Consider the following 15,613-nt stretch of genomic DNA (forward strand, 5'->3'; position numbering starts at 1 on the left):
TTGGATGGATCAGAACGCCAGCTCAGCTCGCCGTCGTTGATCGCCGTCCGAAATTGTGCAGGGTATTGGATGGATAACACCGGGAAAAGGGTAGCTCGTACGTGGCACCATCTCCTGAGCTCGGCCGGAGTTACTCACCAGCGGCCACCGTGACTCAGTGAATTCCGCCGCGGTGGCGCTCATGCCGTAGTTCTCCCTCACTGTACCGTCTACCGACGTGGTCGACATGCGATAGTGATGTTGTCTGTGGCCGCGAGGTGATCGCCGGACCGCCACGGCTATAAATAGCCATTAGGTTCACGGCGAGGTGCTCGCTGTTCTTCAAGTAAGCTCGAGTACAACCAGGAATTCACACTGCCCTCTCCACCTTCTCTCAAATCGATTGCGCACAGTGAAAGCACAGCCTCTCACGATCCTATAGCCTCAATCCCCACCCCCAATTTCATCCAGAGTCGTTGAATTGCCATTTTCCCCCAAATCAGTCCGCCGCGCCACCCAAAACAGCCCGCCCGTGGCAGCTTACTCTGGTAAGTTAATGTCCAATCCTTGTGTTGTTCTAGTGCCCTTGCATACTTGCGAAGCTCACGGTGGCGTCCGTTTGCTGTGATCGACCATGGTTTGGCGGGAACATGTACTCCCGTGCTCGGTTTCCGCCGTGCACGTGGACCGGCCGTTCTCGGGGTGTTCGGATCAAATTGGTGTGTGTTCCGAGGTCGTCTTAGGTCGGTAAAGCCTCCCCGATAGTCGGCTTGAGCAATCATCGCCGGCCATGGCCGGTATGAACCACGGCACGCGTGAACAATGAGCGCGCCGCGATCAGGGAGCTCCTTGGAGAAGAAACAAAACCCCAGGGACCCTTTTGTAAATGTCAGAGAGAAGGTAAACAGTAGTTAAGGACGCTTAAGGAATTATTCATTCAACGTGGGCCTCTGTGCAAAGTTGCCAGAGCGCGCGTGCGCGGGCGCGCTTCTGCGCGAAGTTGGGCCGCCTGGGCCAGTTTGAGCCCAATACTGTTGAGTATTTTCCTTTTTCTTTTTTAGGAGAACTTTAGAAATATGTAGAAAAATGGTAAAATTGTGAAACCAATTTTCCTAGACTTTTTATTTTCCCTAGAATTTAATAAAAATAGTTTCATGATTTTTAGTTTAAACAAGGAATTTTAGGGCATTTTAAGTAGTTTTAAGAAGTAGTTCTGGATTTTTTAGAAAATAGGTAATAATCCCAAAAATGCTCAAACTTTTTATATGAACTCCCCACATTATTTAGAAGCCTTGGGTAGAGTTTGAATTGATTTGGACCTTGTTTGATCACTAAACCACAAAACCCCCCCTGCCCTGTGAACTCCTTTACTGACTCCGGAAACCCTAAGTTCTCGGAGTCCCGTGAAGGAAAGTTGTACTCAAGACTTAGATAATAAATTTATATTATCTTTGCACCCTCATGAGCATTACATGGCATTCATTCTTATACATATATGTGGTTATGATTAGAACACGAGGAAGAAGTGGAAGCCACTGAAGAGCAAGTACCACCACCTTTGGAGACACAGGCTGAGAACTGTTTCTACTTCGATATTTGTGGATCTGAGCCTGACTCACCCATAAACAAAGGCAAGCCCCGGTGCATTTGCCACCTTCCTTGATGTTTTTAAAATCTTTCTCACTTGATTGGTGCACTAGGTGATAGGACTTGATTGCTAAAACAATTCCTGCATTACCTTCCTTGAATTTGATTACCTTCCTTGATCACCCGTTTTACAAAAGATTTTTGATGCTTAGCCTTGCTTTAGAAAAACAAAATGTTTTGTTTTTACAAAAGATGATGTGGCAAAAGTGGGTGGGATGTTTTCGAAAATGAAAACTTGATGGTGAATCCATCACGACCATGATGGATTCAACATCGGAAAAGATGTACCTCTGCCAGGTACCAACCTTTGGGGTTAAATGATTAAGCTGAGACCGGGCGGGTGACTTGCATGAGAAAGAGAGTCTCGGTGTAGTGTCTCCGTCTGAGTCGATTAAGGGCCGTCTCGATGTAAGCCTGCTGACCGAGGACCCTTTAACTGGTCACATGCCTCGTCATGGGTAAGCTTTGCCTCGGGTGGACTAAGGCCAGAATAAGATAACACGAAATGGGCGTGGAGCGGTGGCGAGAGTAGCGTGTACTCTCCGTGGCAAGAGGCTGGACGGTGGTGTATCTGTGCTCTCGGTTTGCGTGAACCTGATCTGGTCTTAAGAAACTCGGTGGCGGGTTGACATATGCAAGGGTTAAGTGCTACATATGTCGTGTGATTGGAGATCCTCAGCTGAGTATAATCGATTCGGATCGCCGTACCTTCGCGGTTATGAAGACTTGGTCACTGACTTACACGTAGCAATCCAGTGAAGATGAAGGGTTGATAAGAAATTGGCTAGTACAGGTCAAGTGATTGAACTAGGGTAGAAAGAACTCTAGCTGAAGGTAATTTTACTTAACCTGACAATAAATTGGATTTTAAGGATCCATTTTAGTAAGCAATTCTGCAAACAGAGTCTTGATTATTGAAAGGCCTTACCTTGACCCCCCATATAACCAGCATACCCTTGAGAGTATTTTCCTTAGTCGGGTAAGACTTGCTGAGTAATTTCATACTCAGGGTTTATTCCCCCGTTGTTTTTAGGTGAGGAGACAACAAACTTGTGTTGTTTTTGTACCAAGGTGGTGAAAAGTGAAGATAATCTAGAATGAAGCTGCCAGAGGACCGGGTCCTCCTTAAAAACTTTTATGTAAAGAACTTAATGGGAGGAGCTTTTGCCTCCCAGGTATTGTAATAATATTTTCCTGCACTCGCTTATACTCTGGTCTGTATTAAACGACTTACTATTACTTTTCAATAAATGTAAGTTTATGTAACCACTTCCGCATTTCCGCATCTCCGATGAACATATTGTCTGTCAGACGGGTGAAACGTTCCTGGAAAGGTAAGGATAAAGATACCGAACTTGTCAAGTGATTTAGGAACATCTACAGGGTTGTCTGATGTGTGTTGGACAAGGACAACTGTAGGTGAGTGAAAGGGAAATGTGCCTTTGGGCCATTTCTAAGTATTTTGGTGATTGAGTGCCAACACAAGTGCTTAAATGTGAATCTATGCCCATGGATGAACAAAGTGCAAATCAAGAGCTAAGGTATGTTTCTAAGTCTTAGTACATTGGTTTTATGTACTAATATACTTGTCTAAGTATCAGAAACAGAAAGAAGAAGAAAATAGAAGAGTTGGCTGTGTACAGCCAAAAGGCTGTTTCGGTCTGGGGCACCAGACTGTCCGGTGGTGCACCGGACAGTGTCCGGTGCGCCAGGCTGGCTCGAGCGAAGTGTCCGCTCTCGGGAATTCGCCGACGACGTACGGCTAAAATTCACCGGACTGTCCGGTGAGCCAACGGTCGGCCGGGCCAACGGTCGGCCGCGCGATCTGCGCGGGACACGTGGCCGAGCCAACGGTCGGAAGGGGGCACCGGACTGTCCGGTGCGCCAACGGCTCCCAGATCAGCAACGGTCGGCTGCGCCATTTTAGGAAGGAGATCGGGCACCGGACACTGTCCGGTGTGCACCGGACTGTCCGGTGCGCCCGATGACAGAAGGCAAGATCAGCCTTCCTGGATTGCTCTCAACGGCTCCTAGCTGCCTTGGGGCTATAAAAGGGACCCCTAGGCGCATGGAGGAGCACACCAAGCATTCCTACAACATTCCTAAGCACCAAGACATCGATCTCGCGCATTCGTTTCATTGTGATAGCATATAGAGCTCTTGTGGAGTTGTGAACTCTTTGAGTTGTGTTGCGAGCTCTTGTTGCGACTTGTGTGCGTGTTGTTGCTCTGATCTTTTGAAGTCTTGTGTGCGTTGCTCATTCCCCCTTGCTCTGTGTTTCTTTGTGAACTTCGATTGTAAGGGCGAGAGGCTCCAAGTTGTGGAGATTCCTCGCAAACGGGATTGAGAAAAAGCAAGCAAAACACCGTGGTATTCAAGTGGGTCTTCGGACCGCTTGAGAGGGGTTGATTGCAACCCTCGTCCGTTGGGACGCCACAACGTGGAGTAGGCAAGCGTTGGTCTTGGCCGAACCACGGGATAAACCACTGTGTCATCTCTGTGATTGATCTCTTGTGGTATTGTGTTTTGTTGAGACTCCTTTCTAGCCACTTGGCAATCATTGTGCTAACACTTAACAAGTTTTTGTGGCTATAAGTTTAAGTTTTACAGGATCACCTATTCACCCCCCCTCTAGGTGCTCTCAATTGGTATCGGAGCCGTTCTCTTCAAGAAAGGGACTAACCGCCCGAAGAGATGGATCCTAAAGGCAAGGGGATGGTGATCAACGACAAGGAAAAGGAGTCCTTCGTCAACGAGCCAAGGGATGACAAGTCCAACGACTCGGGCTCGGGCCACAAAAGAAAAGATGGGAGGAAGAAGAAGACAAGGCGCATCAAGGAAATTGTCTACTACAACAGCGACGAATCTTCCTCCTCCCAAAAGGACGACGACGACTACGATAGACGAAAGACGGTTAACTCAAACTTTTCTTTCGATTATTCGCGCATCCCGCATAGTTCAAATGCTCAATTGCTTCCCATTACACTTGGCAAGCCCCCTCACTTTGATGGAGAGGATTACGGATTTTGGAGCCACAAAATGCGTACTCACCTGTTTTCTCTCCATCCAAGCATTTGGGAGATTGTGGAAAGTGGAATGAAATTTGATAGCTCGGATAGCCCTATGTTTATTAATGAATAGATTCATAGAAATGCACAAGCTACTACTGTATTGCTAGCCTCTTTGTGCAGGGACGAGTATCACAAGGTGAGCGGCGTGGACAATGCCAAGCAGATCTGGGACACCCTCAAGATCTCTCATGAGGGAAACAACGTCACCTTGCTCACCAAAATGGAGTTGGTGGAAGGCGAACTTGGACGGTTCGCGATGATAAGGGGGGAGGAGCCGACGCAAACATACAACCGGCTCAAGACCCTTATCAACAAAATAAGGAGCTACGGGAGCACGCGATGGACGGACCACGACGTCGTCCGCCTAATGCTAAGGTCATTTACCGTTCTTGATCCTCATTTGGTGAACAATATACGTGAAAATCCCAGGTACACTAAGATGTCGCCCGAAGAAGTTCTTGGGAAATTCGTTAGTGGGCGAATGATGATTAAGGAGGCAAGGTACGTGGACGACGCCTTGAATGGTCCGATCAACGAGCCGCAACCCTTTGCTCTCAAAGCAACACGAAGCAAGGAGGCGCTACCTAGCAAGGTGGCACAGTTTGAGGCGGCCGGACTTAATGATGAAGAGATGGCTCTCATCATCAAAAGATTCAAGACAGTGCTTAAAGGTCGCAAGGGACAGCCAAGCAAGACCAAAGCCAAGGGGAAGCGCTCATGCTTCAAATGCGGTAAGCTTGGTCATTTTATTGCTAACTGTCCCGACAATGATAGTGATCAGGATCAAGGGAACAAGAGGGAGAAAAAGAAGCACTATAAGAAGGCAAAGGGCGAGGCTCATCTGGGCAAGGAGTGGGATTCGGACTGCTCTTCATCCGACTCTGACAATGAAGGACTCGCCGCCACCGCCTTCAACAAGTCATCCCTCTTTCCCAACGAGTGTCACACTTGCCTCATGGCAAGGGAGAAGAAAGTAAGCACTCATAATACTAGTACTTATGCTTCTTCAAGTGAGGATGAGTCTAGTGATGATTATGAGATAGATTACTCATGCTTACTCAAGGGATTAGATAAAACCAAGGTAGACAAAATTAATGAATTGATTGATGCCTTGAATGATAGGAATATACTTTTAGAAAAGCAAGAGGATCTGTTGTATGAAGAACATGATAAATTTGTAGAAGCTCAAAAATCTTATGCTTTAGAAGTTAAAAGAAATGAAGTGCTTTCTAGTGAACTATCTTCGTGTCATGAAACCATTGCTACTTTAAAGAGTGTTAATGATGACTTAAATGCTAAACTAGAAGTAGCTAGTAAATCTAATTCTTGTGTAGAACATGTTGAGATTTGCACTAGGTGTAAAGATTTCGATGTTGATGCTTGTAGTGATCATTTAGTTTCAATTTCCAAATTAACTGAGGAATTGGCTAGTCTTAATGCCCAACTTAAGACTAGCAAGAATGAATTTGATAAACTAAAATTTGCAAGGGATGCCTACACGATCGGTAGACACCCCTCAATTAAGGATGGACTTGGCTTCAAGAGGGAAGCCAAGAACTTAACAAGCCATAAGGCTCCCATTCCCGCTAAGGAGAAAGGGAAGGCCCCTATGGCTACTAGTGCTAAAAAGAACCATGCCTTTTGTATCATGATAGGAGACAAACTAGAAATGCTTATAGGAGTTATAATGCTTACGATGATTTTTCTCATGCTATGTTTGCTTCTAGTTCTTCATATGTGCATGATAGAAATGTTGGTAGAAGGAATGTTGTTCATAATATGCCTAGGAGAAATGTTGTTAATGTTCCTAGAAAAGTCAATGAACCTTCTACAATATATCATGCCTTGAATGCTTCCTTTGCAATTTGTAGAAAGGATAGAAAGGTGATTGCTAGGAAGTTAGGGGCAAAATGCAAGGGTGATAAAACTTGCATTTGGATCCCTAAGGAAATTGTGACTAACCTTGTAGGACCCAACAAGAGTTGGGTACCTAAGTCCCAAGCCTAAATTTGCCTTGCAGGTTTATGCATCCGGGGGTTCAAGCTGGATTATCGACAGCGGATGCACAAACCATATGACGGGGGAGAAGAAGATGTTCACCTCCTACGTCAAGAATAAGGATTCCCAAGATTCAATTATATTCGGTGATGGGAATCAAGGCAAGGTAAAAGGGTTAGGTAAAATTGCAATTTCTAATGAGCACTCCATATCTAACGTGTTTTTAGTAGAGTCTCTTGGATATAATTTGCTATCTGTTAGTCAATTATGCAACATGGGGTATAACTGTCTATTTACAAATATAGATGTGTCTGTCTTTAGAAGAAGTGATGGTTCACTAGCTTTTAAGGGTGTATTAGACGGCAAACTTTATTTAGTTGATTTTGCAAAAGAAGAGGTCAGTCTAGATGCATGCTTAATAGCTAAGACTAGCATGGGCTGGCTGTGGCATCGCCGCTTAGCACATGTGGGGATGAAGAACCTTCACAAGCTTCTAAAGGGAGAACACATGATAGGTTTGACTAACGTGCAATTCGAAAAAGATAGACCTTGTGCAGCTTGTCAAGCAGGTAAACAAGTGGGAGGAGCGCATCACAGCAAGAATGTGATGACCACTTCAAGACCCCTGGAGCTGCTGCATATGGACCTCTTCGGACCTGTCGCCTATCTGAGCATAGGATGGAGTAAGTATGGTCTAGTTATTGTTGATGACTTTTCCCGCTTCACTTGGGTGTTCTTTTTGCAGGATAAGTCTGAAACCCAAGGGACCCTCAAGCGCTTCCTCAGTAGAGCTCAGAATGAGTTTGAGCTCAAGGTGAAGAAGATAAGGAGCGACAATGGGTCCGAGTTCAAGAACCTTCAAGTGGAGGAGTTCCTTGAGGAGGAAGGGATCAAGCACGAGTTCTCCGCTCCCTACACACCACAGCAAAATGGTGTGGTAGAGAGGAAGAACAGGACGCTAATCGATATGGCGAGGACGATGCTTGGAGAATTCAAGACCCCCGAGTGTTTCTGGTCGGAAGCCGTGAACACGGCTTGCCACGCCATCAACAGGGTCTACCTTCATCGTCTCCTCAAGAAGACTTCGTATGAGCTACTAACCGGTAACAAACCCAATGTATCTTACTTTCGTGTATTTGGCAGTAAGTGCTACATTCTAGTGAAGAAGGGTAGAAATTCTAAATTTGCTCCCAAAGCTGTAGAAGGGTTTTTGTTAGGTTATGACTCAAATACAAAGGCGTATAGAGTTTTCAACAAATCATCGGGTTTGGTTGAAGTCTCTAGCGACGTTGTATTTGATGAGACTAATGGCTCTCCAAGAGAGCAAGTTGTTGATCTTGATGATGTAGATGAAGAAGACGTTCCAACGGCCGCTATGCGCACCATGGCGATTGGTGATGTGCGACCACAGGAACAATTGGAGCAAGATCAACCTTCTTCCTCAACAATGATGTATCCCCCAACTCAAGACGATGAACAGGTTCATCAAAAGGAGGCGTGTGATCAAGGGGGAGCACAAGATAATCATGTGTTGGAGGAAGAAGCGCAACCGGCACCTCCAACCCAAGTTCGAGCGATGATTCAAAGGGATCATCCCGTCGACCAAATTCTGGGTGACATTAGCAAGGGAGTAACTACTCGATCTCGATTAGTTAATTTTTGTGAGCATTACTCCTTTGTCTCTTCTATTGAGCCTTTCAGGGTAGAGGAGGCCTTGCTAGATCCGGACTGGGTGTTGGCTATGCAGGAGGAGCTCAACAACTTCAAGCGCAATGAAGTTTGGACACTGGTGCCTCGTCCGAAGCAAAATGTTGTGGGAACCAAGTGGGTGTTCCGCAACAAACAGGACGAGCACGGGGTGGTGACGAGGAACAAGGCTCGACTTGTGGCAAAAGGTTATGCCCAAGTCGCAGGTTTGGATTTCGAGGAGACTTTTGCTCCTGTGGCTAGGCTAGAATCAATTCGTATCTTGCTAGCATATGCCGCTCACCATTCTTTCAGGTTGTACCAAATGGATGTGAAGAGCGCTTTCCTCAACGGGCCAATCAAGGAGGTGTACGTGGAGCAACCCCCTGGCTTCGAGGATGAACGGTACCCCGACCATGTGTGTAAGCTCTCTAAGGCGCTCTATGGACTTAAGCAAGCCCCAAGAGCATGGCATGAATGCCTTAGAGACTTTCTAATTGTTAATGCTTTCAAGGTTGGGAAAGCCGATCCAACTCTTTTTACTAAGACATTGTAGCATCCCAAAAATTCAAATCCTGAAATTTTCTCAAACTCGCTCTAAATTCAAAATGAATTTCAAATTTCATTTCAAAATGTTTGTTTGCGAGTTGATATCAGCAAATAAAATATAGTGGTCTATATTCTCTCCAAAATCCTCCTCAAATATCCTACAAATGTTTCTCCAGTGATCCCCCTCAATTTCTTTCCAGAAATACCGCCTAGATATTTCTCGAGTAACCCCCTTCAAGTTCTGTCCAGAAATACTGTCCAAATATTCCACAGATATATCTCCAAGTATTTTCCTCTTGAGAAATATCTTCAGAATCATTTTTCAAGTCCCTATAAATATTTTCTTCATAACTTTCCTCATGCCCATACGTATATGTATGTCTCCGGTGTCATACGGTGAGCTCTACAAGCTAATCTCACTTATACAAGACAAATACATGCTAACCTCCCACTAATCCTCTCATCCTCCCACTAATCCTCTCATCCCTCCCCCTAATCCCCCCACCATGGCTATAAATAGAGGGGCAAGGGCCTCCTCTCATCCCACCCCAAGCCATTTCATGGCAACTCTCTCCCCCCCACACACACCCACTCCATGTTCCACACAAGCACACACTAGCACAAGGATCGTTCGATCGTTCTTCGATCGTTCGTCCCCCTGTTCTTAGTTTGTTCGTTCGTTCGTCCGATCGTTCGATCGTTCGTCCGATCGTTCATGGTTCGTTCATCCGTTCGTCCGATCGTTCGATCGTTCGTTCGTCCAAATAATCTTTTTCCTGCCGTTATGCTGCCAAAATTTCGATCGTTCGTTTGTTCGATCATTCGATCGTTCATCGTTCGTTCATAGTTCCCTATTCATCGTTCATCGTTCGTTCATAGTCCCTATTCATCGTTCTTCCAGATAATCTTTGTCCTGCCGTTATGCTGCCGAAATTCCGATCGTTCGTTCGTCCGATCATTCGATCGTTTGTCCGTTCGTTCGTCCAAATAATCTTTTCCTGCCGTTATGCTGCCGAAATTCCGATCGTTCGTTCGTCCGATCATTCGATCGTTCGTCCGTTCGTTCATAGTTCCTATTCATCGTTCATCGTTCGTTCATACGAACTATTCACTGCCACTATTCACCATTACTATTCACCGTTACTATTCACCGTTACTATTCACATACACTATTCATCATCGTTACTATTTATCATTACTATTCATCATCGTTACTATTCATCGATGATATCTATAATTACTTTTCCATCGCCACTATTCATCGTTACTAATCATCGTTACTATTCATCGATCATCCGATCGCCCCAAATTTCAACTACTCATCCATCATGCTGTCCAGTCCACTTAATACCAGCCAGACCCATATTCCAGTCATACGGACTCCGGTGACTGTGATTTTTCTTCCAGTAGGGAACTTCCCATCTGGTCACCCATCCTAGGTTTCTCCAAGTTGAGCATGCTTAACTTTGAGATTCCTTTGAACCAGGCTTCCAAACTCAGATTCCAATAATTCTTGTTTCTAAATTCTTATCAAATTATTCCCTATCCAACCATGTCATCCCTTAAGCATGGTTCATGTTTCAGAAGACTCCCAAAATACTCTCGTCCCATATTCTGCCTATAACTCTCCTGTTCATACTAAGTCAGATGATTCATTCGTCACTATTCTCACCAACAGTGAACTTCACTATGCTACACCACATACACCCAGCTATAAATACACCCAGCTACCCTCTCCCTCTCCACACACACTCAACACCCTCAGCCAAGGCAAACACCCCACCCACTCAGTTACTCTGCTCTGCCGGCTACACGCATAGTGTCGCTTCGCCTCCAGTCCACCCTCCTGGTAAGCACCTCCGCTCCACCACTAGTAGTATCTCAACACCACATGACACATATTCTACTCAAGACTCTACCCATCCATGTATCACTATTCTGACCACTATACTAAATATTTGTTGGTATACTTGCTCGTTTGTATGTTTGCTTGTTCATGTTGCATAGTTATCGGAGCGTTCGTGCCGTCTCGTGGAGGCCAGATCCGCAAGTCTACGCTAGGCGGTGGAGCCAGAAGCCAGTTCCGCGAGCTCCCCTTCCCCCTTCGCCGAATAAGCACGGCAAGCTCACTGGATCCCTTTGATGCATAAATTACCTATGTTTTTCAACCACAACCCTCAGCCTGTTATTTTATGCATGATATGATTTTGATACAAGTTATTATGGCCACCCAGCCGCTTGCCGCAATCAATCCCTGATATATATGTTCCAAATGATTTGAGAAAAGGTGTGAGTTTTCAAAAGAAAATGTTTTTCAAAATGTGTATGATGAAGGGTTTTCACCCTTATCACCTTGTGAGTGGGATAATCAGGGACTCCCTGGTTTAGGGGAGGGTCTAAGGTGATGGCTCAGCTGGTTTAGGCGTGAGCAGAAGGATTGTCCCCTCATATAAGGACCGGTTTGTCATCTTCACTACCTGTACTCTTTAACAGTGCAACCACTCGAGACTGTGGGCAGTCACTCAATCTGAACTCGTGCGGTCCGACCCCAGGGTTATGAAGGCTGGGGAGCACCGGGAGGATAAGGAGGGGGAAAGTTTTGTCCGGTTTGGACATGGTGGTGGCCTGACTCCTTCCGGATAACCGTTAAGGTTAGGACGTGCGGGGAAAGAAAGAGATTCGGATTCGGGTCTCACTAGCTATGAGATCGCAGAGCCGGACTAGTGGGTAAAGTGTACACCTCTGCGCAGAGTTCAAACCTATTCGAATAGTCTGTGTCCACAGGAATGGACGAGTCTGGTATGGTATGGCAATTAATGTTTTGTTTTCAAAAAAAAGGTGCTTTTGAGAAAAGTGGTTTTTAAAAGGTTCGGCGGTTGAGCCGTGAGCTATGGTGGACGGGAAGTCCAGTAGTTGTTTTTGAAAAGGAAAACCAGTGGGAAACTGCTGAGATACCTGGATGGTTTAGTCCAGGGGATTTTGTTCTAATATTGAAAAACTTCCTGCTCCTTTTGGAGAGGATGCGCTTTGCAAAAATACAAAATGTTTTTCAAAACAACTCTGCATAAAATATTGCTGTTTCTGCAAAATATCCTGAGCTCCACATATTCCATGCATTATATCTGATTTCCCCATTCCGCGGGTGAAGGTGGGCTGCTGAGTACGTTTGTACTCACCCTTGCTTATTTGTTGTTTTTCAGAAAAAGGAGATCGGGTAAGAGTTACGACTGTTCCCAACCTTGCCTGTGGCTGTTGGACCGCTGATTTGCTTCACTGCGTATATCGGGCTGCTTCAGCCCCACTCTGATGATATGTCCCGAGTTGTGGACCAACTCTTAAAGTTGTTCGCCACCTTTATAGGTTGGTCTCGTTTAAGCAGATCTGGAATCATCTGATGTATAAATGTGTTTACTAGCCTCCTGGGACTAGTAATTGTATCACATTTGAGTCCCAGAGGATTGGGGACGCTTCAGACATGTGATGGTGATTTGTTTGTGTGCCAAATTTATGTCGATGACATAATATTTGGTTCTACTAACCAAAAGTCCTGTGAAGAGTTTAGCAGGGTGATGACGCAGAAATTCGAGATGTCGATGATGGGCGAGTTGAACTACTTCCTTGGGTTCCAAGTGAAGCAGCTCAAAGATGGCACCTTCATCTCCCAAACGAAGTACACGCAAGATCTGCTAAAGCGGTTTGGGATGAAGGACGCCAAGCCCGCAAAGACTCCGATGGGGACCGACGGACACACCAACCTCAACAAAGGAGGTAAGTCCGTTGATCAAAAAGCATACCGGTCAATGATAGGGTCTTTACTTTATTTATGTGCTAGTAGACCGGACATTATGCTTAGCGTATGCATGTGTGCTAGATTTCAATCCGATCCTAAGGAGTGTCACTTAGTGGCGGTGAAGCGAATTCTTAGATATTTTGTTGCTACGCCTTGCTTCGGGCTCTGGTATCCAAAGGGGTCTACCTTTGACTTGGTTGGATACTCAGACTCCGACTATGCTGGATGTAAGGTCGATAGGAAGAGTACATCAGGGACGTGCCAATTCTTAGGAAGGTCCCTGGTGTCGTGGAACTCTAAGAAACAAACCTCCGTTGCCCTATCCACCGCTGAGGCCGAGTATGTTGCCGCAGGACAGTGTTGCGCGCAACTACTTTGGATGAGGCAAACCCTCAGGGACTTTGGCTACAATCTGAGCAAAGTCCCACTCCTATGTGACAATGAGAGTGCTATCCGCATGGCGGAAAATCCTGTTGAGCACAGCCGCACAAAGCACATAGACATCCGACATCACTTTTTGAGAGACCACCAGCAAAAGGGAGATATCGAAGTGTTTCATATTAGCACCGAGAACCAGCTAGCCGATATCTTTACCAAGCCTCTAGATGAGAAGACCTTTTGCAGGCTGCGTAGTGAGCTAAATATCTTAGATTCGCGGAACTTGGATTGAATTGTAGCATACATGTATTTATGCTCTTGATCATGTTCCTTTTTGCATTTTGTTGCTTATTATGGTGCTCAAGTCGTACAAACACTCCCTGGACCTCACAAGTCTGTTGCAAAGTGATGCACATGTTTAGGGGGAGATGTGTTACAACTTGACCCTTGGAGACTAACCATGTGCTTGAGTTTGATGATTTAGTCTCGAAGGAGGATTGAAAGGGAAAAAGGTGGACTTGGACCATGAAAGACTTCCACTGCACTCCGATGAGAGGGTAACTTATTCCAAGTTCATCTTTAAACTCTTATTGCCTATTTGCTCTTAATTGAAGAATTTGGTGAGGCAATGGGGTTAAAGGGCCAAGATTGATCCCGTTTTGGTGCTTGATGCCAAAGGGGGAGAAAATAAAGGCCAAAGCGATAAATGGATCAGCTACCACTTGAGAGATTTTGAAAATAGTAGAATAGAGCTTTTTGTTTTGTCAAAACTCTTGCATTGTCTCTTTTGTCAAAAGTTGGCCTCTTGTGGGGAGAAGTGTTGATTATGGGAAAAAAGGGGGAGTTTTTGGAATCTTGAATCAATTTTCTTTGGAAAACCTCTCTTTATGTCTCTACAAGTGGATTTGACTTAGAGATAGGATTTTGAGTTTGATTTGCAAAAACAAACCAAGTGGTGGCAAAGGATGATCCATATATGCCAAAATGAATCAAAATGAATTTGAGTTTTTATTTGAAGTGATATTGCACTTGTTCTAGTTGCTTTATGTTGTGTTGGCACAAATCACCAAAAAGGGGGAGATTGAAAGGGAAATGTGCCTTTGGGCCATTTCTAAGTATTTTGATGATTGAGTGCCAACACAAGTGCTTAAATGTGAATCTATGCCCATGGATGAACAAAGTGCAAATCAAGAGCTAAGGTATGTTTCTAAGTCTTAGTACATTGGTTTTATGTACTAATATACTTGTCTAAGTATCAGAAACAGAAAGAAGAAGAAAAGAGAAGAGTTGGCTGTGTACAGCCAAAAGGCTGTTTCGGTCTGGGGCACCGGACTGTCCGGTGGTGCACCGGACAGTGTCCGGTGCGCCAGGCTGGCTCGAGCGAAGTGGTCGCTCTCGGGAATTCGCCGACGACGTACGACTAAAATTCACCGGACTGTCCGGTGTGCACCGGACTGTCCGGTGAGCCAACGGTCGGCCGGGCCAACGGTCGGCCGCGCGATCTGCGCGGGACACGTGGCCGAGCCAACAGTCGGAAGGGGGCACCGGACTGTCCGGTGTGCACCGGACATGTCCGGTGCGCCAACGGCTCCCAGATCAGCAACGGTCGGCTACGCCATTTTAGAAAGGAGATCGAGCACCGGACACTGTCCGGTGTGCACCGGACTGTCCGGTGCGCCCGATGACAGAAGGCAAGATCAGCCTTCCTGGATTGCTCTCAACGGCTCCTAGCTGCCTTGGGGCTATAAAAGGGACCCCTAGGCGCATGGAGGAGCACACCAAGCATTCCTACAACATTCCTAAGCACCAAGACATCGATCTCGCGCATTCGTTTCATTGTGATAGCATATAGAGCTCTTGTGGAGTTGTGAACTCTTTGAGTTGTGTTGCGAGCTCTTGTTGCGACTTGTGTGCGTGTTGTTGCTCTGATCTTTTGAAGTCTTGTGTGCGTTGCTCATTCCCCCTTGCTCTGTGTTTCTTTGTGAACTTCGATTGTAAGGGCGAGAGGCTCCAAGTTGTGGAGATTCCTCGCAAACGGGATTGAGAAAAAGCAAGCAAAACACCGTGGTATTCAAGTGGGTCTTCGGACCGCTTGAGAGGGGTTGATTGCAACCCTCGTCCATTGGGACGCCACAACGTGGAGTAGGCAAGCGTTGGTCTTGGCCGAACCACGGGATAAACCACTGTGTCATCTCTGTGATTGATCTCTTGTGGTATTGTGTTTTGTTGAGACTCCTTTCTAGCCACTTGGCAATCATTGTGCTAACACTTAACAAGTTTTTGTGGCTATAAGTTTAAGTTTTACAGGATCACCTATTCACCCCCCTCTAGGTGCTCTCAGTGGGCCTAATAACTTGGGAGGTTCCGTCACACTACATTTAAACGATGTTTAAACGTCAAAACTCTAATTATAGGTTGAAACTGCGTTTTAGCATTCTAAACTGTAAAACACAGTGTTTCATGCGTTTTAGATCATTAGCTAATTTTGGGCCCAGTTTGTTAATTACTTTTGGGG

This window comes from Zea mays, chromosome 3 (assembly GCF_902167145.1).
Source record: "Zea mays cultivar B73 chromosome 3, Zm-B73-REFERENCE-NAM-5.0, whole genome shotgun sequence".
In the NCBI taxonomy this organism is placed as follows: Eukaryota; Viridiplantae; Streptophyta; class Magnoliopsida; order Poales; family Poaceae; genus Zea; species Zea mays.